Source organism: Ambystoma mexicanum, unplaced genomic scaffold (genome assembly GCF_040938575.1).
Source record: "Ambystoma mexicanum isolate Mex_15411 unplaced genomic scaffold, UKY_AmexF1_1 Mex_scaf56, whole genome shotgun sequence".
Classification (NCBI taxonomy): Eukaryota; Metazoa; Chordata; class Amphibia; order Caudata; family Ambystomatidae; genus Ambystoma; species Ambystoma mexicanum.
Genome location: NW_027182473.1, coordinates 168,570 through 190,671, shown reverse-complemented (window position 1 = coordinate 190,671; position 22,102 = coordinate 168,570). Strand labels below are relative to the sequence as shown.

The 22,102-nt window shown below is 45.9% G+C and overlaps 1 long non-coding RNA gene across 3 annotated transcripts in view; it reads right to left on the bottom strand.

Annotated features, from left to right (window-relative positions):
• Positions 1-4,004: 4,004 nt before the first annotated feature.
• The window catches only part of LOC138562527 (uncharacterized), a 173,500-nt gene continuing 155,402 nt past the window's right edge, over positions 4,005-22,102 (bottom strand). For all 3 annotated transcript variants that reach the window (XR_011299337.1, XR_011299339.1, XR_011299338.1), the window contains one exon: positions 4,005-5,338. This is a non-coding gene — a long non-coding RNA (uncharacterized lncRNA). The remainder of the gene's footprint in view (positions 5,339-22,102) is intronic.

The window sequence follows — 22,102 nt, the reverse complement described above, 5'->3', positions numbered from 1 at the left end:
TAGGTGGGTGGACTAAAGCAAGCCTGATTCAATGGGTCCAACCTCTGTGTATGAGACAAGTGGTATTTGACTTCTGACATCATACCAAAAGTGCTATGTGTTGAAGGAAGTGGAGGGAACACAAAGAAAGAAAGAACATAGAAAGAAACCAGAGAGTGGACTCTTTCCCCAGCTGTGTGCTGCTCCCTCTGTCTACACTAACCTGTTCCCTTTCCTTGTCAATATCAAAGGCCCTATTGTAATGTAGTACTATGGTTTGGGTCTAGCCTCTTTAGGATGGGGTGGTTGTGCCCTTTGAATCCTGTTTCCCAGACCATCTCTTTGTGGCAGGCTGGATCACTGGAGAGAGATGGTACCTGGAGAGAGATGTTACCTGACCTCACAAAGGATCAAAAGAAGAGGCATAGCCATCATGTCTCCTGCCGTGTCATTTGACAAGGCAAGGCTGCCTGACCAGAACATGCGTAACCCTTCCACAAATGAGCTTGGCGCATAGTGCTGACACATGTATAATGTCAAATTGATATAGCTTGTATAGTTATGAGAGATGCAAGCCAACATACCTTAAACTCAGATATAGAGTATATTTAAAGTTTACAACTGCCACCAGGATAGTAACTCTCATAGTGATGTGGTTTTGGGAATGGGGTGTATGTCCTAAATGCATCGCCTGCCTTGCAGAGACTTAGCTGTCACTGTAGCTGTCAAAAGGGCACCTGTTCGTCCTGAACCTGCTCTGTCACTGGCAAGCAAGTGCTGCAGACTAGGTCACTGATCCAGAAGGACACTGTGCCTCTGGCATGGAGCTTAGGAAAGTGGTATCTGGTTAGCAGGACATACTTTCTGGGGTGGAATTACCAGCATTATTGTATTATGTAATATAAAATGATAAAGCCAGGGCTTATGCACCCTTGCCAGATGGAAATTCCTCACACTGTGTGTTAGGGAGAATTCTCCAGAATGGCTAATGTTCCTTACCTACTGAGTCCCTCAGCAGCTTTCCTGGATTTCTAGGATTTTTTTTTTCACCTGGTAAGAGTGTGAGCTTTTTTTCCCACTCTTACATGTGTTTTGCTGTGTGTGTTTAACATTTTCTTGTGTTCATAGACTGTGGAGCCTCACCTACTCCATAGGCATCATCTTTGTACTGTGTGTCACACAGCACCTTCAGTACAATGACACATGGTTGTCTTTTTCAGACTTCCCAACTCGGACTACATTTTCTGGGACTGGCTGCTGTCTCTCGCAACATGTAAAGTTGCCATTGACTTTATTAGTCTTTTTAAACTTACAGACCCAGTACAAACTATTTTGCATAGAGTTCTGGAAAGGGTTAATATGTATCCCTTTTTCTCTGTTTCTCATGGAACATTGTTTTGTTCCCATTTCATTAAGATTTGGCTGGCGGCAGTGGTAACTACCCTATTTTTTCTACCGCAGTTAATTTAAATAGCCTTGGTATTGATTTAGGCTATCTTAGTAGCCTCGAACTTAAACCTGCTGGACCATGTACGTTTTTATACTGTTCCAGCTGGGTTTATTCACCATTTCTTTTTGTAAAAGTCTTTTTCATGTTTTACTATGCACGCCAAACCAGGTTTGATTCCTTTGTTCGCCGACCTTTGGCGGGCTTCTGCACAGAAGCCTGATTTATGCACCTGAATGTCTGAGGGGGACAGGATGTGAGGGAGGGGTATGAGACTCCTTGCACAGGGTCTCCTTGGAGACCCATGTCGCACTCTGATATGATTGGCTGTGGTGACATTCCCGGTGGGAACGCCACCCTGATGTGTGATTGACAGCCAGGCTGTGTGAATGAGGGAAAACTGCATAAATAGCAGGTCTCTGGGACTGAGAAGGCTGAGTCGCCACTGGATTGAGAGCCGATGAGAAGCTGACACAAGTGGACCTCTACCACGACTGAACCTCCCGGAGAAGCCCTGCTGCGGATACAAATCTCCAAACTTCGACGACAGGGAAGATCTGCAAGGAATCTTCTCCTCTTGAGCTGGTGTGAACAACCAGTTTGCCAAACTGCAAGCCAGGCCTCCTCTGGTCAAATTTGCTGTGCACAGCTACAGTGAACCGTATAGCCAGGAAGAACGCACCTGCTTGGGTTTTAAGGAGCACACCTTTTATTTGTCGCTTTGCTCTGCTGCTGGTTTCTTCCCTGGGCAGTGAAGGACCCTCCAGTCTTCCTCCTTCTTGTCAGTCCGACATTCGCTTCAGGAACCGTGAGCCGCAGGACCTGCCAGGAATGTCTGCCTCAGCTACAGCATTCTTCTGCTCTAAAGGTACTGTGCTAACCCGATTGTTTGTTTCGTCTGACCACGGTGAAGTGTGTGAAAATCTTTCGCAATATGAGGGCTTGTCCTTCTCTATTCATTAAAATGACTTTTCGTTCAAGCAACTTCGTTCTGAACTGTTGCCAAAGACTTAACCACAAAACTACCCTGAACTGTGTGATCCTATGCAAAGATTTTGGTCCATTGACTTCAGCCCTGACCTCTTGATTTGATTTCTTCACTGTAGATCATTTTTCTAGATTGCCCTGCTTATTTACTTGTTGGTGCTGCTTAATTGTGAATAACCATGTCTTTCCCTCCCTTTTTAAATTGCTGGAGTGCCATTTTGCTCACACTGCATTTTGAGCTTAACTTGTCTAGAATCTATTGGGTGGTGAGTAGTATATTAGGAGTGTGATTTTTCTACTGCTTTAGTTAAGTGAATTGTTTTACAACTGATGTGTAAATAAATGTATATTCTTTTACTCAGAAACCTTGAGTCAGTGTTGGTTTGAATCATAGTAATTGCTGTCCTTTGTGTAACTATTGATACTGCTCACTTGCTCTCGAGATAAGTCTGGCTGTTCAGCCATCGCTACCACTTTACTGTGTAGTATAGGTTTGTACCAAAAGTGAAGGGTACTGCATATAATTCTGCCTACCACTGTGCATGCTCCAACATGTGGCGTGGTCTGAGGATAAATGTACCCACCCTTCCCGGTTTCTCTGGGCATGCTGGACCACCAACAGCAGTCTCAATGTAAACCGAGAGACAAAACGAGCAGGAAGTTGTCAGGTCAGCATCATCCAGCCTGGCATTTACCTTGTCAATCAAACTGCAGGGTAATTTCAACTGACATGCTAGTGGACAGCTTGAGGAGTAAAGGAACAGACCTAATACTCCCAGGACAGCCTGACATAGAATTGAAAGCTGCTGGACTTGCTAACTTGCTTCCCCCAGACACAGATCATAATAATTTGCATTGATATAGCACTACGAACAGTCAGGTATCTGAGTGCTGCTTATTATTACCAATGGTGTGTTGTGCTCATTTATCAACCTCGGAAGGCTGAAAGGATGAGTTTGGCCCTGCTGGGATTCAGACTTGCGCCGGCAGGCTCTGCACGTTTGTCCAAGCGAGCGCTCTACTCGCTGTTCTATTTGACCAGCGATCGCATTTTCCAAAGGAAATGTTGTGCACTTGTTAGATCTCCATGGATTGTGCGCACAGGCTCACCTGAGCCTTTATCTCCCAACAGGTGATGTAGTCTATGGTCACCAATCTCTAGGAGGGACAACCCCTTTTCTTATAGCACTAGGAGCAACCACCCTGCCCCAGGGCCTCACTGGCACTCCACATTAATCATGCATCCTTCAGGAGCTTGGGGTAAACACACAGAAATGAGACAGCATTGGAACAGTAAGGCTGCAGAGAGTCCTGGTGCTGCAGGAAAGGGTATGAGGATCCCACAGTAGGCCTGCCATTGCAGCTTGCCTTACACCTGTCTGTACAGTGGGAGCTGTTCACAATGTGTGAACAAATCATAAAAGTGAGGTGTTGGTGTCCTTGTGTTGTCTGTGATGCCACATGTAAGATTATGAACATAGGGTCGGTGGAATGTGGGTTGTCCATGGCTACATATTGTTCTACAAAATAGCAGATGCATAACACTCTCCCAATATATTTATTGTAAAACAGAGAGAAAAGGCCCAATCTGTTTAGTTTGAACTGCAGTCCATGATAAGCATTTTTATTAGAACACTTTCTTGCATTTGTAGAGGACTTTGAAGATATCAATTTGACAGGAAAAAACCAGCTCACAACTTTGTGTTTCTGTTTGCATCTCTTTTATTATTGCGGCAACATCAGCTCACAATCTGGAAAGGGACTTAGCCTATTTAACAATTTAACATTTCAACAGCATAGCATATTGATCTTCTCATTAAGACAAGTAAACAATGTAACATTTCAACAGCATAGCATATTATCTTCTCATTAGGACAAGCAAACAATGTAACCTTTCAACAGCATAGCATATTATCTTCTCATTAGGACAAGCAAACAATGTAACCGTTCAACAGCATAGCATATTGATCTTCTCATTACGACCAGCAGATAATGTAACATTTCGACAGCGTAGCATATTGATCTTCTGATTACGACCTGCAGATAATGTAACATTTTGACAGTGTAGCATATTGATCTTCTCATTACGACCAGCAGATAATGTAACATTTCGACAGCGTAGCATATTGATCTTCTCATTACGACCAGCAGATAATGTAACATTTCGACAGCGTAGCATATTGATCTTCTCATTACGACCAGCAGATAATGTAACATTTCGACAGCGTGGCATATTGATCTTCTCATTACGACCAGCAGATAATGTAACATTTCGACAGCGTAGCATATTTATCTTTTCATTAAGGCAAGCTGATAATGTAACATTTCGACAGCGTAGCATATTTATCTTTTCATTAAGGCAAGCCGATAATGTAACATTTCGACAGCGTAGCATTTTGATCTTCTCATTACGACCAGCAGATAATGTAACATTTCGACAGCGTAGCATATTTATCTTTTCATTAAGGCAAGCCGATAATGTAACATTTCGACAGCGTAGCATATTGATCTTCTCATTACGACCAGCAGATAATGTAACATTTCAACAGCGTAGCATATTGATCTTCTCATTAAGACAAGCAACAGTGTAACATTTCAACAGCGTAGCATATTATCTTCTCATTAGGACAAGCCGACTAATAGTTAATAAAACATGTTTCCTCACCAAACAAGATAGTGGAGGCACGAACAACAAAGAATCAGCTGTCAAGTGCAGCGCTTCAGAACATCAGTAAGGCTGAACAATTCAATGTGGAAATCATACAGCTTATGGTTCTTTCATTAGATTGCTGCAAAGCATACATTTCGTTAAGATTTGTCACCCAGATATATCAAAATTTCATCATATAAATTAGTCCCAAAGGCAGCGCCGATCCAGATTGACTATTCAGTAAAGGGCATCATTTTGATTGTTGGCAGGAGAGCCTGTAAATCAAAGACATTAATTTGAGATGTATTGCCATCTTGCAGAAACAATAGCATTTTAGGTATTTCTAGTTGCTACTTTGGTTGTTTTTGGTTACTTGCCTTCTGCAGTGGTAAAAACTCAAGCATACGAGAATGCTTCACATCAAACAAACTGAGAAATATCAGGTGGATGAGCAGGTTACTTACTTGCATATTATTCTTTCCGATGTATAGAAGGAGTCCTCCCACCAATTCCTTGTGCATGAAACCTGCTTTAGGAGCAGTCTGGCCTGGAATGTTTGTCAGCTGCCCACCAGATCTGGCTGAGTGACTCGGTGCACACCTCCATCATTATCCCTTGGCTCCCGTTTGCTTGTGTGCCATAAGTGTTGCCATCAAAATAAATACCCCCAACCATCGCTGCCACCTTCCTCAAATCCACAATTTGTTCTCCTGGTCATCTGTGAGGAACCGTAGAATTGCTACCCTTTAGACTCGCATTGGATAATGGAAATAGAATTCCAGAACTGTACTAGTGGGGCACAGCGACAGGGCACACGCCAATCACAGCACCAATTTAGGAACTTCTGCCAGCAACTGCCATACATGTCCTTAGTACACAGGTGCTTGGTAGAGAGTATCACCTCCTCAGATAGCAGTTGCTGTACATAAACCTTTCAATAGCCAAGCATGAAGGTAGCCAAGCATGACGGGTCAGGATCCTGGCATTGTTGCACACCAAGTATCTCCCCAGATAGCAGTCGCCCTACATAAACCTTTCAATAGCCAAGCATGACGGTCAGGATCCTGGCATTGTTGCACACCGAGAACCTCCTCAGATAGCAGTCGCTGTACATACACCTTTCAATAGTCAAGCATGAAGGTAGCCAAGCATGAAGGGCAGGATCCTGGCATTGTTGCACACCGAGAACCTCCTCAGATAGCAGTCGCCCTACATATAGCTTCAATAGCCAAGCATGAAGGGCCAGGATCCTGGCATTGTTGCACAATGAGAACCTCCTCAGATAGCAGTCACCCTACATAAACCTTTCAATAGCTAAGCATGAAGGGCCAGGATCCTAGCATTGTTGCACACTGAGAACCTCCTCAGATAGCAGTCGCCCTACATAAACCTTTCAATAGCCAAGCATGAAGGGCCAGGATCCTGGCATTGTTGCACACCGAGAACCTCCTCAGATAGCAGTCGCTGTACATGAACCTTTCAATAGTCAAGCATGAAGGGCCACGATCCTGACATTGTTGCACACCAAGAACCTCCTCAGATAGCAGTCGCCCTACATAAACATTTCAATAACAAAGTATGAAAGGCCAAGATCCTGGCATTGTTGTACACCGAGAACCTCCTCAGATAGCAGTCGCTCTACATAAACCTTTCAATAGCCAAGCATGAAGGGCCAGGATCCTGGCATTGTTGCACACCGAGAACCGCCTCAGATAGCAGTCGCTGTACATAAACCTTTCAATAGTCAAGCATGAAGGGCCAGGATCCTGGCATTGTTGCACACCGAGAACCTCCTCAGATAGCAGTCACCCTATATAAACCTTTCAATAGTCAAGCATGAAGGGCCAGGATCCTGGCATTGTTGCACACCGAGAACCTCCTCAGATAGCAGTCGCCCTACATAAACCTTTCAAAAGTCAAGCATGAAGGGGCAGGATCCTGGCATGGTTGCCCACTGAGAACCTCCTCAGATAGCAGTCGCTGCACATAAACCTTTCAATAGCCATCCATGAAGGGCCAGGATCCTGGCATTGTTGCACACCGAGAACCTCCTCAGATAGCAGTCGTCCTACATAAACCTTTCAATAGTCAAGCATGAAGGGCCAGGATCCCGGCATTGTTGCACACCGAGAACCTCCTCAGATAGCAGTCGCCCTACATAAATCTTTCAGTAGCAAAGCATCAAGGGCCAGGATCCTGGCACTGTTGCACACCGAGAACCTCCTCAGATAGCAGTCGCCCTACATAAACCTTTCAGTAGCAAAGCATCAAGGGCCAGGATCCTGGCATTGTTGCCCACTGAGAACCTCCTCAGATAGCAGTCGTCCTACATAAACCTTTCAATAGTCAAGCATGAAGGGCCAGGATCCCGGCATTGTTGCACACCGAGAACCTCCTCAGATACCTCCTCAGATAGCAGTCGCTCTACATAAACCTTTCAATAGCCAAGCATCAAGGCCAGGATCCTGGCATTGTTGCACACCGAGAACCTCCTCAGATAGCAGTCGCTCTACATAAACCTTTCAATAGCCAAGCATGAAGTGCCAGGATCCTGGCATTGTTGTACACCGAGAACCTCCTCAGATAGCAGTCACCCTACATAAACCTTTCAATAGCCAAGCATCAAGGCAAGGATCCTGGCATTGTTGCACACCGAGAACCTCCTCAGATAGCAGTCGCTCTACATAAACCTTTCAATAGCCAAGCATCAAGGCCAGGATCCTGGCATTGTTGCACACCGAGAACCTCCTCAGATAGCAGTCGCTCTACATAAACCTTTCAATAGCCAAGCATCAAGGGCCAGGATCCTGGCATTGTTGCCCACTGAGAACCTCCTCAGATAGCAGTCGCTCTACATAAACCTTTCAATAGCCAAGCATGAAGTGCCAGGATCCTGGCATTGTTGTAGAGCACTTAGCATTACACAGCCTCCCTCAGCAGCATCTGTGCCAGAATGGTGAAGATCTTTGTTTTTACCTTCTGCTTCCACTTCATCAGCATGAGGGTGATCAGCGGGAAAGGAGAGATCATGTAGACTCGGTCAAACTCTCTAGGAGCAACTGGGCGCTAATGTTGCACAGTGCAAATGGAGGAAGCTCCTGTCCTAGGTTATGAGGACAATGCTGCTCTGTTAGTGAGAACCTCTAAATCCTTGCATATTTTAGTAGAAGGTTCCGTGAATTTTATAACCCATCTGGGAATTAAGCTGAACAAGGAGTAATGCTATGTCATGTGCTTCTCATTTGGTGGGCAACATGATCCGAGGGCTCATCTGCAGGATCATAAGGTGTCTTTGTGTAAGCACTTTGAATATCTGGGGATGATTTTCAAGTGCCGGCTCACATGCAAGGATAATATACATGCAAAGAGACTAAAAATGCAAAGGGTAATAGGTTGCCTTTTTAGATTTGCGAAAAACCCCTACATGATTCGTCTGTGTCACATTTACTCAGTAACCACACAAGGAAACTTACTGGGCTTCATCGAGAGGAAAACTGTTTTGCTTTCCCGTCGTTTGAAGGTGCCCAGAAAACCTCACCTGATGGTACCGGGGCTACATCAGGCAAACAGATACATGAGTGTCAAAATGTTAATAAATGCTAGGTCTGGAAAAGCTGTGCCTCATGATACGGGGGCTACATCAGCCAAACAGATACATGGGTGTCAAAATGGTAAAAATGCAAAGTCTGGGAAAGCCTCACCTCATGGTACTGGGGGCTACATCAGGCAAGCAGATACTTAGGTGACACAATTTTAGTGAATGCAAGGTCTGGAAAAGCTATGCCTCATGGTACAGGGGGCTATATCAGGCAAACAGATACATAGGTAACACAATGTTACTAAATGTAAGGTCTGGTAAAGATGCACCTCATGGTACGGGGGGGCTACAACAGGCAATCAGATACTTAGGTGACACAATTTTAGTAAATGCAAGGTCTGGAAAAGCTATGCCTCATGGTACAGGGGGCTATATCAGGCAAACAGATACATAGGTAACACAATGTTACTAAATGCAAGGTCTGGAAAAGATGCACCTCATGGTACAGGGGGCTACATCAGGCAAGCAGATGCAAGAGTGACAAAATATTGGCAAATGTAGAGTCTGGCAAGACCCCACAGTGCCAGTAATGAATTAAGGGCAGGATGATCCAGTAATTTGAACTCAATTGAGATCAGAAGATTCTTGTTCGATTTAGTGCCAGGTGTAGGAGAGATGAAGGGTGACACAGTACTCATAAATAATTGGCTCAACTTTCTCAATAAAACATTGTGCCCGTAGGTCAGCAAGAGATTGTGAGTCTATATTAATGGAGGATTCTTGTTTTTTGCACAAATTATTTATTAGCAGAAACTTTTTTGTAGTGTTTAATGCAGTCTCAATTATCCGTCCGTAAAAAGCTTTTTTGCCCTGGAGTATTTCTTTTTCATAGTTCAATTGGTGCTCTTTTAGAATCTGATGTGTGTCTGCATTGTACGAACGCCAGCATTTCCTTTCTAGGCTTTTTATTTTACATCTTAGATTATGTAAAGCATAAGGGGACCACTCTTTACTTTTTTGTGTTTTGTTTTCTGTCTAGTTTAAGTTAGAGGTTCAGGTTGGTTGTGAGCATTCGGAACGAAGCTGGTGACCCTGTATCATGGTGAATCTTTATATAATCTAGACATTTTCCAGAGTCATTCTCCCTCATCCAAATCCTCACTTATTAAGGACTTACCTGCTTTAATCAGGAAGTCGAGAAACATGAATGTACATAAACATATAAAATCTGAGCTTTTTCATGCAGCCATTTTAGGCAAAGCGACTTCCTGCAATGTGATATTGCTAACCCTTCACTCGTCATAACAGTCATGTGCATCTAGTCCCGATTGATAAAAGTGGAAGACATGGCTCAAGTGGCTAACCTGCACATGACCACAAGGGGAATCCCAAATGCCTGGCACAAGAGGCCACCTTTCCCCGAGAAGATCTTCCCTATATGATGGGCGGAAGATGTACCCACTGCAAGTCATTGGCCTCAGTGATTGTATTTGTAATCACCTTAATAAGAGTGACTCCAAATGGCTTCAACCCCCTCCTATTCAATTGTTGGAAAACAAACAGGTTATCTCATTTCTGTATGTTTTCCATTGTTCCTCCACTGCTTGCCCAATATCTAGGGTGTGAACACCCCCTGCAACTCTGACTATCTCCGATACCAAGTAGAAGGATATTCAATAAGAACCACATCCAGGTCTGGTTATGAGGGCCTCAGAACAGATCCTAAAATAAGGAGGGAAACACACAGGTGCTCCCACATTTCAAAGATTGCGGAAAGAAGATATTGCCACTAAAAAGAGAGTCTTTCCTGGCAACTACTTGAGTTCTGCATCCTGAGGGGCTTGAATGGTCTCCTGCACGGACTCAAGGCACAAGGACAGGTCCCATAGGAGAGTGCAACATGTAAAAGGGGGATTTATAAAAGGCATGCCTTTGTTACTCTACATACAAGCCAACCCAAGCAAGATACATTAGATATCCACTCCTCTCGTGAGGTGAAAACTGTCAAACCTTTCCTGACTCCCTCCATGAGGAAGTCCAGGATGACTAATACGAACAGTCAAGGGGCTACAATGGGTGACGCTACCCGGAAGTGTATTACTTCTATGATAAACTTCTCAGGTTGACTGATATCCGGAGAGCTGAAGACTATCGCTGCTTCTGAAATTCCAAAGTCCAAACCTGAGATTGGCTAGGCTATGGATACAAAGAGCCGGAAACTCCAGAGAGCGTACCAAAGCCATTCTCCACTGCTGAATGAGGGAAACCAAGTTCTGCTGGTCCAATAAGGAGCCACAAAAATAGCTTCTGCCCTCTTCAACCTGCTCTTTGCCAATACTCAGGAATAAGCAGGATGAAAGGGAACGTGGACAGGCCGACCCTGAGCAATGGAAGAGACAAGGCATCCACCCCCACGCAAAGGAAATCCGATGCTGAGAACAGTAATGGGGAATCTCTGGTCCTTGAAACTGTCCACACAGAGGGTGATATGTGGGATCCCAAGCCTCATGAAGCTATCAGGAAAAGCCTGTTCCATTAGGTAAAAGTAAGGGATGAAGGAAACACGGAACTGAGTGATCTACGACAATATTGACAAACCCCCCAGAGTGAGCTGCCTCCATATACAAATGACATGGAATTCCATCCATCACATCAGGTGGGCTTCTAGAAAACCAATGGAATGTATGCTGGTCCAGGTATGGATGGTTATGACAACACCATATGACCAGTTATACTGCTTGTGAAGAAGAGCATACAAGATAGCACTTGACTTTATTTCACTGACTGGCATCCCACCTTACAGTGCCTGAAAAGATACCCAGTGTAGCTCCCAACCTAGACTGCTGGCATCTGTTGTTAGAATTATTGACTAATAATGTTCAAGAGGAACTCCCCTTTCCATTGCTTCCCTCAGTAACCACCAGAACTCAGCCCTATCTGAGTTTGGGGTTGGATGTCAATCTGGACGCTGTATTCCCAGAGGTCCGATCCCACTGCCTGGCCAGAGGAGCCCCCATGCATTTTGATGTGAGCCCTGGCCCAAGGGCAACTGTGGCTGGTAGGCTCCCTGGAAAGGAAGTGAATGCAGGCAGAATCTAAGCTTGGCAGCCCATGAAGCTGGAAAGAAGGCTCGACCCATGTCTATTCTGAAAGTTGCCCTGATGAAATCTACATACCTCTGAGATGTAATCCTCCTACTACTGGAGGCATCATATGGTAACATTCCTGGAGCCCGAACTGAGGCAGAAAGGGCATCCAATGACCTGGAAATGATGCCCGGCTATGGCCTACCTGAGGTATTTCCAATAGTCCTCTGACTCAGAATGTGGGGATATGAATCACTCACAACTATCCTCGTCATGAAGGTAATTTGGAGGATCTGCTGGATCTTCATCTTGAATGAGGCAATTGAGAGCCAGATATTGAGATACTTTCAATTTAGGATGAATCGGAAACCCACCAATGCATTCTCCACCAGAAAGAACATTCACCACACTCCCTGCCACCCCCAATCTAAACTGCCAAAGCTCTGTATACCCCACTTTGACAGGAGGTTCCGAATCCGCTCAATGAGTGCCACTGTTCCCATTGAAGAAAGAATTGACCTAAGTTTAAACTATAAATTGTGTGCTGCCACCCCCATGCCCAAGGGTCCTTTATCCAGTTCATCCAAGTCGACCTAAATGCTACTATTCTTCCCCTCACTGGTCCAAATTGAACCATAGGATGGCCTTGATTTTCAGGATTATTGCCTTATGGAAGAGACGGGCTGCTGGCATCTTGGTGCCCTTGATGTAGGGAAGGCGGTCACTTCGCTGGCAAAGTCAGGCATTTCGTACTGGCAGGAACCCCGATTGAAGCATGGCTCTTTATTAGGGTTATTTCTAGAAAACCCCTGGTGTGATGAAGAAAATTGCTTATCCTGGAATGATTTCTTGTCTAGAGTCAGTGAAGTAACATGTTTTTCTTGATACTATGAACTGTTGAGCTCCTGATCATTATGGTATGATGGGCCGGTCATGCTGTTTCCACCTGTTAAAGTTGTCACCATTATGCCATCCATTTCTGCATCTGGCATCAACTGGAATTGAGCCTTAATGATGTTTCTTTCTAGAGCACAGTCAGATTCCTTGCTGATGGGAATATTCAGAAAAGGTAGGTCTTCCATAAGAGGTTGCAAGAGTTAGATTCATAGGCAGTGGTACAAAACCCTGGTCCTGAATAATCTCTTAATAGCAGAATCAACTTTCCGGCCCACCTGGTGAGAAATGACAGGTCCTGGCAGGAAGATATTTCCCTTTGATTGACTGGTGAAGAGTGTCAGAGCGGTACCATGTCTCCCCAAGCACCTTATGTAAAAACTGGAGGGGGGTGTCTATTCTTCCACTCTCTATATGGTAGAGGAGAGGCACAGAGCACCCCAGCCAAGATTCTCTCTTGTGGTAGCAGTGGACGAGCAATCAAGGCCTTGCTTCTCAGGAGGTGATGCAGGCTGGTTCTTAAGTACAGTGTAGTCCCCAAGCCCCCACAAACGAATGTCCACACACTGTATTAGTTAAAACACAGTCTTTATATAATTAATATTCAAGGTTATGTACACTATCACAATAACTCACTTTGTGCTCAGACAATCAATAATGGTAAATATATACAGTTCTAAAGTGGTACCACAATTATTATCAGATCTCATTAAAGTACATCAACTATACTGTCAAAATGCCACACAGATCAATAAAGAGGAAACCAGCAGTAGAGAGGGGAAGGAAAGCAGGTTGGTTGAACAATTGGCAGAATACTGGCATTTGCCAGCTAGGCACAATTCTGTGTGGAGATCCCCCCACCTGGGCAACCTGTAACGCAAAGATGTATCACAAGCCCAGTCCAAATATTGTTCTACAAGTCTTATTTCCCTCTACAATAGTTCTACAGCCCCAATGTACCCGGAATTGTAGCTTTCGTCGTTGGGAAATCGATGGCCCTTCTTTAAGGCAGGAGTCACGGGTCGTCGAACATCCAACGGAGAACAGGGTGAACTACAGCAGTGAAGTGGCAGCTTCGTTCCTAGCGGTGCTCGTCGACGACGGAGCGTTGCCATCCTGCAAGGAAGAGGCGTGTGGGGCACCTCGGTGATGGTAGTTCTGGACCGCAAAGAGATGTTGAAGAACTGTGGCCAGCAAGGGCGTCGAGTCGTCAGCGTCTCTGTGGTCTTTAGGTGGCAGGAAACCCACCGGTGAATGCTCCTCGTTGCATCGATGGTCGGGCCTTCTCGAGAGGGATAAAGCGGGCAGCGATGCAGATGAGAGCGTCCTTGGCTCAAATTAACTTCTTAGGCAAACAGGAGCACGGCGGCTCCAGTCGGCGACAGCGGTCTTCGACAGTGGCAGACAACAGTCCGGGTGCTTCTCTTTGGGATTCTGCGGCAGTCCCCTCTCCGGTCAGCAGCTGTCATAGGTCTGTCTACCAGGGAGTTTGGCAAAGATCAGCTAGTGCACGATGGTCCCTCGTAGCTCGGGAAGAGGGTGCCTTACCACGTCCTCTCTGGGTCAGTTCTTGGAGACACAGCAGCTTTCAGATTGTGAAGGAGAGCAACAGCAATTCTTCTCTTCCAGCAGGGCTTCAAGGTTAAGCTTCAGTTTCACTCCAGTTACTCTTCAGCTTCTGAACACGAATTCTAGCAGTGAGAGGCCCCCAGGTATACTAGTTGATCTCCCATTCATTCTGCTGGGTCACACTCAGGCAACCAATCGGTCAGAAGGGCATTCATGCAGGCAGGCATCCAATCAGGGGCATAGTGCATTCAGGCCATTCACTCCTCTCCAGACACTCACAACAAGTTATGTGTATTGGGACAAGTACCAAGCCATTCAACACTCTACACTGCATTCATACCAGTTTCGGGCAGGGCTGTCTCAGTCATTGTGTCAAACACCAGATACTAGACACCCACAACACAGAATGCGTATTCGTCACACACTCCATTCACCCAGGTCCCACCCACAGGGTGCACCCACAACATACAGTCACTGGGAAGGCTCCAGCCAGTCTGGTCTGGACTTCACAACAACACCATATATGGAACTTCCACCCAACAGCCGGTCAGGGGGAAGGGACAGAGTCAGGGCTTCCCAGGACTTTGGGAAAACAAGGTAGCAGGCAATAGAAAGCAAGAGGCCACCGCGGCAGGGATATGATAAAAAGCAGTAAAAACAAGGCAACGAAAGCCCTGTCCATCCGATGCATTTGCAGCATCACACCTTACAAGAGAGCTTCTTTGAGGGGAGAGGCACCTGTTGGAACAAGACTTGCAACTGGGTCCTAAGCCAGAATTAGGGAGCAACATCAGGTCCTGCGCATGCCGCATCTACAAGGCCACAGAGATCCTTGTGATCATGTTTGTAAAATGACACCCGTACGTTTATGAATGCACAGAGGGCACAAGCATTAATAAACTGTATTTGTAGCGATCAGCTAAATAGAAAAAAAAAAGATACTGGCCCAATGTGAGCCTTGACCCTGTGTGAGGCTTCTTTTTTGAGTGTACAACACATTATCCATATTTATATCATCAGGAATATGTCAAGATTTGGGGTAATGAATTTGAGTACTTAGCAGCATCACTACCCTGGTTACCTGCAGGGGACAAAAATACACAGAAGAATCTATCTGGTTCTTTCGAAATTGCTCTTTTCTTGATTACTAACGGATGTCACTAATAGCAGCTCAATTAGTTCAGAAAGCATTTTTTTCATTGACTGAATAAGAAATCCAGTGGGAAACATGTCTGTCTTCCTGACATGTGCTTAACCATACTTATTTTGAGGCTGATTTCTCTTTGCCACTGTCAGGTCTTTAGCGTTGTATGAAAAAGGCAACTCAGTGTGCAGAGATGAGAGAGAGAGAGATACAACTTAGAATCCTAAAAGTAATCTCCACATATGAGTCTTGACCCTGTGAGGGGTTCCACTCTAAGAGCACAGAGCTGTGTATTGTTCATTTAATCAGGGGTTTGCATACCAAATCAAACCTGGGCATTTACCTTTCTTATTGTTCTCTCGAGCGGAACTGCCTGTCCATTCCCAGGTTCAGATGGTCCAGAGCCGGCGGGCCAATCTTCCCTGCCTCGGTCGCCACTCCCCCATCCATCAGGTCAGAAACCTCCTACAGACTATTCTGAAAGCAATTAAAGACCCACTTGTTCAACTAAGCAGCGCGCCGCTAGACCTGCTTGCTATATATGTACCTCTCTCCTGCTTGTATCTAGGCTCCTAGACGCCTCCGGGCTAAGTGCGCTCATAGAAATGAAAATAAAGAAATGAAAGAAATGGGATAGAAGTACGCACATAAAGCGGTCTGTGTTTATCTTTTAATGTATACTTCTATTGGAATGTTAATTGGTGATAGACAATAACTGTAACTCGCCGTTTTCATTTTCACACACTTGTGGTATTGTAGAAATAGATTACCCTAACAAAAATATATAACTCCTTAGACACATGTACTGATTTCCCATCATAAAAGAAAACACTTAATTCATCCTCGCCTAATAATAGACACCGTCCCCTTCTAAAATAAGACCCGTTCATGCATTTATACTGAAAGAATCTCATGATTTAACATACAATATACTCTTAGATATCAAGTGGCCCTGAATCAACCGATAGTCGATGGCGGGTGGAAAAGCATTCTCCAACCCTCCGGCTGTGCTGGTCCATCTATATTAAAGTGCCCCTACCTTGCTGCTGTCCTCGTGCTTATATGGCAATGGAAACCATTTTAGACCACCTATAACTACAACGAACACAAAGCACAGCAGCAAGACTACTCCTCAGACTCACTAAAGAAGGATACATCACACCGGCACTTAGAACACTACACTATCTACCAGATTTAACGCAAATTTCCTTCAAAACACTCTGTATAACAGGCACAGCAGTCCACGTCTTGAGCACACAGACAAGTGTGCGAAAGTCCAACATGTCCTTAGTGAGTAACTCGTAAGGATCCTTGATGATGTGCAACAAAACGCCTGGCTACGAGACCTCACTAAGAAATCTGCAGCGCCAGCCAAGCTATGGCCCTGATGAATGTGTCAGCACAGCAGATGCTGTGTTCAATCCAGCCAGAGGGTCTATGGAAGGAGCCCGAGACCCAACACGTACAATCTTCCTTGGGCCATGGGCTGGATACTATTTGGACTGAGTGACACATTATGATGTCTGGTGGATGCAGTATCCTGGACAGCCATCCAAGTTTCCTTCTAGTGCCCTGGGTATAACTCTGGATATGTTGCTATGGTTAAGAACAATTAGTTATTATGGCCTCTGGGATCGCCTTAGGTGCAATGCCTAAGGAGTTAGAGTCAGTTCAAGTGATGTGAGCAGGAAACCAGACATAGCTGAAGGTGTGGACTATAGCTACCTCCAAACAACCAGAGCTATTGGAGGCTATCAATATATGCATATGGATTAGACATTAATTTTCTGCTTAGTACATGTGCTAGGGTACATGAAGCCTTTTGGTTGATAGAGATATCTGGGTCTGGAGATTTAGTGTACGATTTGACCATACATTGGTCAAAATAGGTTCCACATAGGTTTGCAAATCTTCTAGAACCCTTGCCTAGGTCCTCAGAATCACTGATGTAAAGACACATTTTTGAAGAGAAAAGGAAGCATTTCAACTCACACCCAGGTGCACTCTTTCTGGTGTTATTTATGTTGCAGCTGTAGGTTTCCAGGATAAACCAGTCATGGCTGCCCTTATCGGTTTAAGGCTTTTTTATTTTCTTAGCAGGACTGATCATTTGCTCTTCAAATCCCTGTTCAGCAGGGGTACTGTACGCTGATGTCCCTCCAAGAGTGGGTAATGTAAGCTGGTGCCCCTCCAAGAATTGGTAATGTAAACTGGGACCCCTCCAAGAATAGGTAATGTAAGCTTGTTCCCCTCCAAGAGGGGGTAATGTAAGCTGCTGCCCCCCCAAGAAGGGGTAATGTAAGCTGGTGCCCCTCCAAGAATGGGTAATGTAAGCTTGTGCCCATCCAAGAAGGGGTACTGCAAGTTGCTGCCCCTCCAAGAAGGGGTAATGCAAGCTGGTGCCCCTCCAAGAAGGGGTAAGGCAAGCTGATGCCCCTCCAAAAAGGGGTAATGCAAGCTGATGCCCCTCCAAGAAGGGGTAATGTAAGACTGTGCCCCTCCAAGAATGGGTAATGAAAGCTGCTGCCCCTCCATGAATGGGTAATGTAAACTGGTGCCCCTCCAAGAAGGGGCAATTTAAGCTGCGGACCCTCCAAGAAGGGGTAATGTAAGCTTGTGCCACTCCAAGAATGGGTAATGTAAGTTGTTGCCCCTCGAAAAAGGGGTAATGTAAGCTGTTGCCCCTCCAAGAAGGGGTAAGGCAAGCTGGTGCCCCTCCAAAAAGGGGTAATGCAAGCTAGTGCCCCTAATAGAAGGGGTAATGTAAGCTTGCGCCCTTCCATGAAGGGGTAATACAAGCTGGTGCCCCTCCAAGAAGGGGTAATGTAAGCTAGTGCCCCTTCAAGAATGGGTAATGTAAGCTGATGCCCATCCAAGAAGGGGTAATGCAAGCTGCTGCCCCTGCAAGAAGGGGTAACACAAGCTGGCGCCCCTCCAAGAAGGGGTAAGGCAAGCTGATGCCCATCCAAAAAGGGGTAATGCAAGCTGCTGCCCCTTCAAGAAGGGGTAATGTAAGCTGCTGCCCCTACAAGAAGGGGTCATGTAAGATTGTGCCCCTGCAAGAATGGGCAATGAAAGCTGCTGCCCCTCCATGAATGGGTAATGTAAGTTGGTGCCCCTCCAAGAGTGGGTAATGTAAGTTGTTGCCCCTCCAAGAAGGGGTAATGTAAGCCGTTGCCCCTCCAAGAAGGGGTAAGGCAAGCTGATGCCCCTCCAGAAAGGGGTAATGCAAGCTAGTGCCCCTACAAGAAGGGGTAATGTAAGCTTGTGCCCTTCCAAGAAGGGGTAATACAAGCTGGTGCCCCTCCAAGAATGGGTAATGTAAGCTGGTGCCCCTTCAAGAATGGGTAATGTAAGCTGATGCCCATCCAAGAAGGGGTAATGCAAGCTGCTGCCCCTCCAAGAAGGGGTAAATCAAGCTGGTGCCCCTCCAAGAAGGGGTAAGGCAAGCTGATGCCCCTCCAAAAAGGGGTAATGCAAGCTAGTGCCCCTCTAAGAAGGGGTAATGTAAGCTTGTGCACTTCCAATAAGGGGTAATTTAAGCTGCGGCCCCTCCAAGAAGGGGTAATGTAAGCTGCAGGCTCAATGGAATTGGGGACGATGCTAACAATACATCCTGTTAATGACGGGCCCGTTGTTAGCATCCTGGCCTGCTAGCGGGTCCCACTCTGCACGTCTGGTCTGACCAGGAGTGCAGAGCGGGGCCCGCTGCAGACCTCGTAATGAGGTGGCCCAGACTGAACCGTGCTGGTCCCTTACTTAGGCGTTCATTCCGTGGCCGCCTGGGTCGTAATGAGGCCGAATGTCTTACTTATGTTTCTTCTAACAAGTGTTCTTTGCTGCAGAATTTGCAGGTCTTGTGACTCTATTCACTTTGTTGTTCGCTTTTCTCCTGCTGTCTGCCACTTTTTTGTGCCATGTGACTGATGTACAGGGGTGTTGCTAGGTCTGCAAAGGATTTGGGGTATGCTAATTTTGGGACAGTCTGGGGGCTAGCTACCTTTTTGGTTGTAACCCCTCAGCTTCTATCCAGGGCTATAACCATAAGACCCGGAGCTAAAGCCCCCTCACCCCCACTCCTACCAACACCTCTGCTGATGTAACTGGTTTGTCCATCTTATACAAAGGATCCTCTGAGAAATATGAGAAGAGGTCTCAATGGAAGGGGCGAGCCACGCCCCTTTGGGGAAGTGCATGGATGGAACCTGTCCTGTGATAGAGACATCATTTGGATTTCTGCATCGTTGATGGACTCATTACACATGGATTTTTATTGTATTGGTGGAAGTGGCTGGGGGGATTCTCTATCGCTGTAAAGGCTAGAGTAGAGTTTGCAGAATGTTCTCGTCCTTAGTTTTGCGTTAGTCACCTCACTGATAGACATAAAGGTTGGGGCTTGGTGGTCAGTTCCTGTTCGAAGAGGTCTCTGGTATTTGTCTTACAAGGAAAATGAAGCTCGATGCATGAGCTTGGTTTCACCAACAACATGAAGCCCTTGATTTTTTTACCAGGATGAGGAATTATGTCACAGTGTTACACATTTAGTACAAAAAGAGTAGAGGGTGTTGGAGGACATGTATTTCATATTGTAGGTTTCATTTTTGCTATGTGATTTGTATGCTCGGATTTATTTTAAAAAAGGCCTTATAACCTCTTCCTTTTCAGCCAACGTGAACCAACTGAATAATAATGACTGATTAATTACAATGTATTGTGCTGCTCAGTTGTCATTAATACATTTATTTGTATTGTATAGTAGCTGCAAGGGTAAGACTTTTGTGTAAGGGATCCCTTTGGTGTCAAGTCATGTGAACTGGCTATACCCTGAGGCCTTGTTTAGGAACTGATGGAAAAGTACCAGCACTCGTAAAGAGGAGGACGATGACCCCTGCGGCGATTCAGCAGGAGCTTTCTATCAGGACTCAGGTCAAGCGATCAACATGTCAGAGATCTGCGCTGATGATGGCCTTAATGGTGTCTGATAGTGGAGGGAGGCCTCCACCTTAAGTATCATGGTAAAAACACCTTTCTGGAAGAATCTTAGATAGTTCATTGAATGTCATGTGGAAATGTCCAACAAAGGTGGAGGTCTGGTAAGAAGGTCAGGCTTTTGCAGAATTGTTCCGGGAGAGTAAATATGAAGCTCTGTTGATTGTCATGCAAGACAATAAAGCTTTCTCTATCTATGCTACTATTCGAGAATTCTTTTGTGACCTGTTTCTCGGACAATGCTTGAAATTAATATTCAATGTGAGCACCTGTGACGACTTGCTCTCTGATCTCAACTCCTGCTCTCCTTCCGTTCTCATCCTCCTGGATCTGTCTTCTGCTTTTGAAACTGTCAATCATGCCACCCTCTTAAATCAACTCTGCAATACTCTGGGTATCACAGACTGGGCACTGGCTTGGCTGACCTCTTTCCTTTTGAATCGGCCCTCCCAGGTAGAAATGAGCCCTTTTCTCTCCTCAACCTCACTCTCTACCTGTGGCATCCCTAAGGGCTCGATCCTCTCGCCTTGGCTTTTCAACATTTACCTTGCCCCTCTTGCCCACTTGATCTCCACCTTCTCTGCTCATTTCCAGTGTTATGCCGATGACACACAGCTGTCCTTTAAGCTGCCCTCCTCTACCTCCTCTCCTTCCACTCTCATTCCAGACTGGCTGACTGCTATTCAGGCATGGTGCACTGCTAATGATCGCTGTCTTAATGGCAGTAATATCTAGACCCGTCTCACTGGACCTAGTCCCCCATCAACCCCCCTAATCTCTGGCCGCTGTCCTTGGGCCCCCTCCACTCACCCTCTTGTGAGGCAAAAAACCTGGGAGTCACCTTCGACTCCTCTCTCTCCTTCTCACCTCACATCACAGACCTTGCCAAGCAGGCCCACTTTCAGCTCCACCTCCTCAGAGGCATTGTCCCTTTCCTCACTTTCCCTAATGGACTACTGCAACAGCCGCTTCCTCAATCTTCCTCTTTCCTCCCTCCACCATATTCAAGTAATCGAGAATAGGACTGCAAGATTGTCCTTGGCAAGACCGCATCTCTCCAGCCCTAACATCTCTCCACTGGATCCTGGTCGTTGCAAGCATCACATTCAAGACCCTCTGCATCATCCACAAGGCTCTCTGTGGCCTGGGACTGCGCTATATATAACTTTCGCTTTCTAAATAGCTCCCTGCTAGAGTCCTTTGGTCTTCCAGCTCTAACTCTCTACAGGTCAAGCGTTTTCCAAGCAGAGAGTGGGAAGTAGATCTCTCTCCTCCACAGGTGCCTCCCTCTGGAATGGCTTCCCTGCCCCTCTCAGACTTGAGGCAGAATTCCTTAAATCCTGAGCACTCCTCAAGACTTTCCTCTCCTCCTCCTCCTTCCAATCCCCTGCTAATGTCCCCTGCTAATACGACTGGCTGCCTGGTCTTTTCTGAGTCCTACAGGGACCAGGCCCTCGTCCTACCAGTCTTCCGCAGTACCCCATTACAAGCATTTGCCTTGGGGCACCATTCCCTGACCAGCCTACTGAGTCTGGTCCACCCTGTTCCTCGCACATTTATCCTCACCCCTTCCTCAATGTGCAATTCCCCTCCATGGGCTCCTCTAGCACTTACTGTGCCTGAGCCCTGAGGCATCACCCCCCCTGCACTTGTTTACTGCACTTGCACAATCCGAATGTCACAAGGCCTAGTAGGACAGTTTCTTGTTGTTTATCCTCTCCTGCCCCCTCCCCCCTCTGTTTATCTTGTGTCGCCTGAAAACACTTTCTACTGTATAGGAAATGTCCAATAAATACATGCCAGAGGGTTCTGAGCTGGA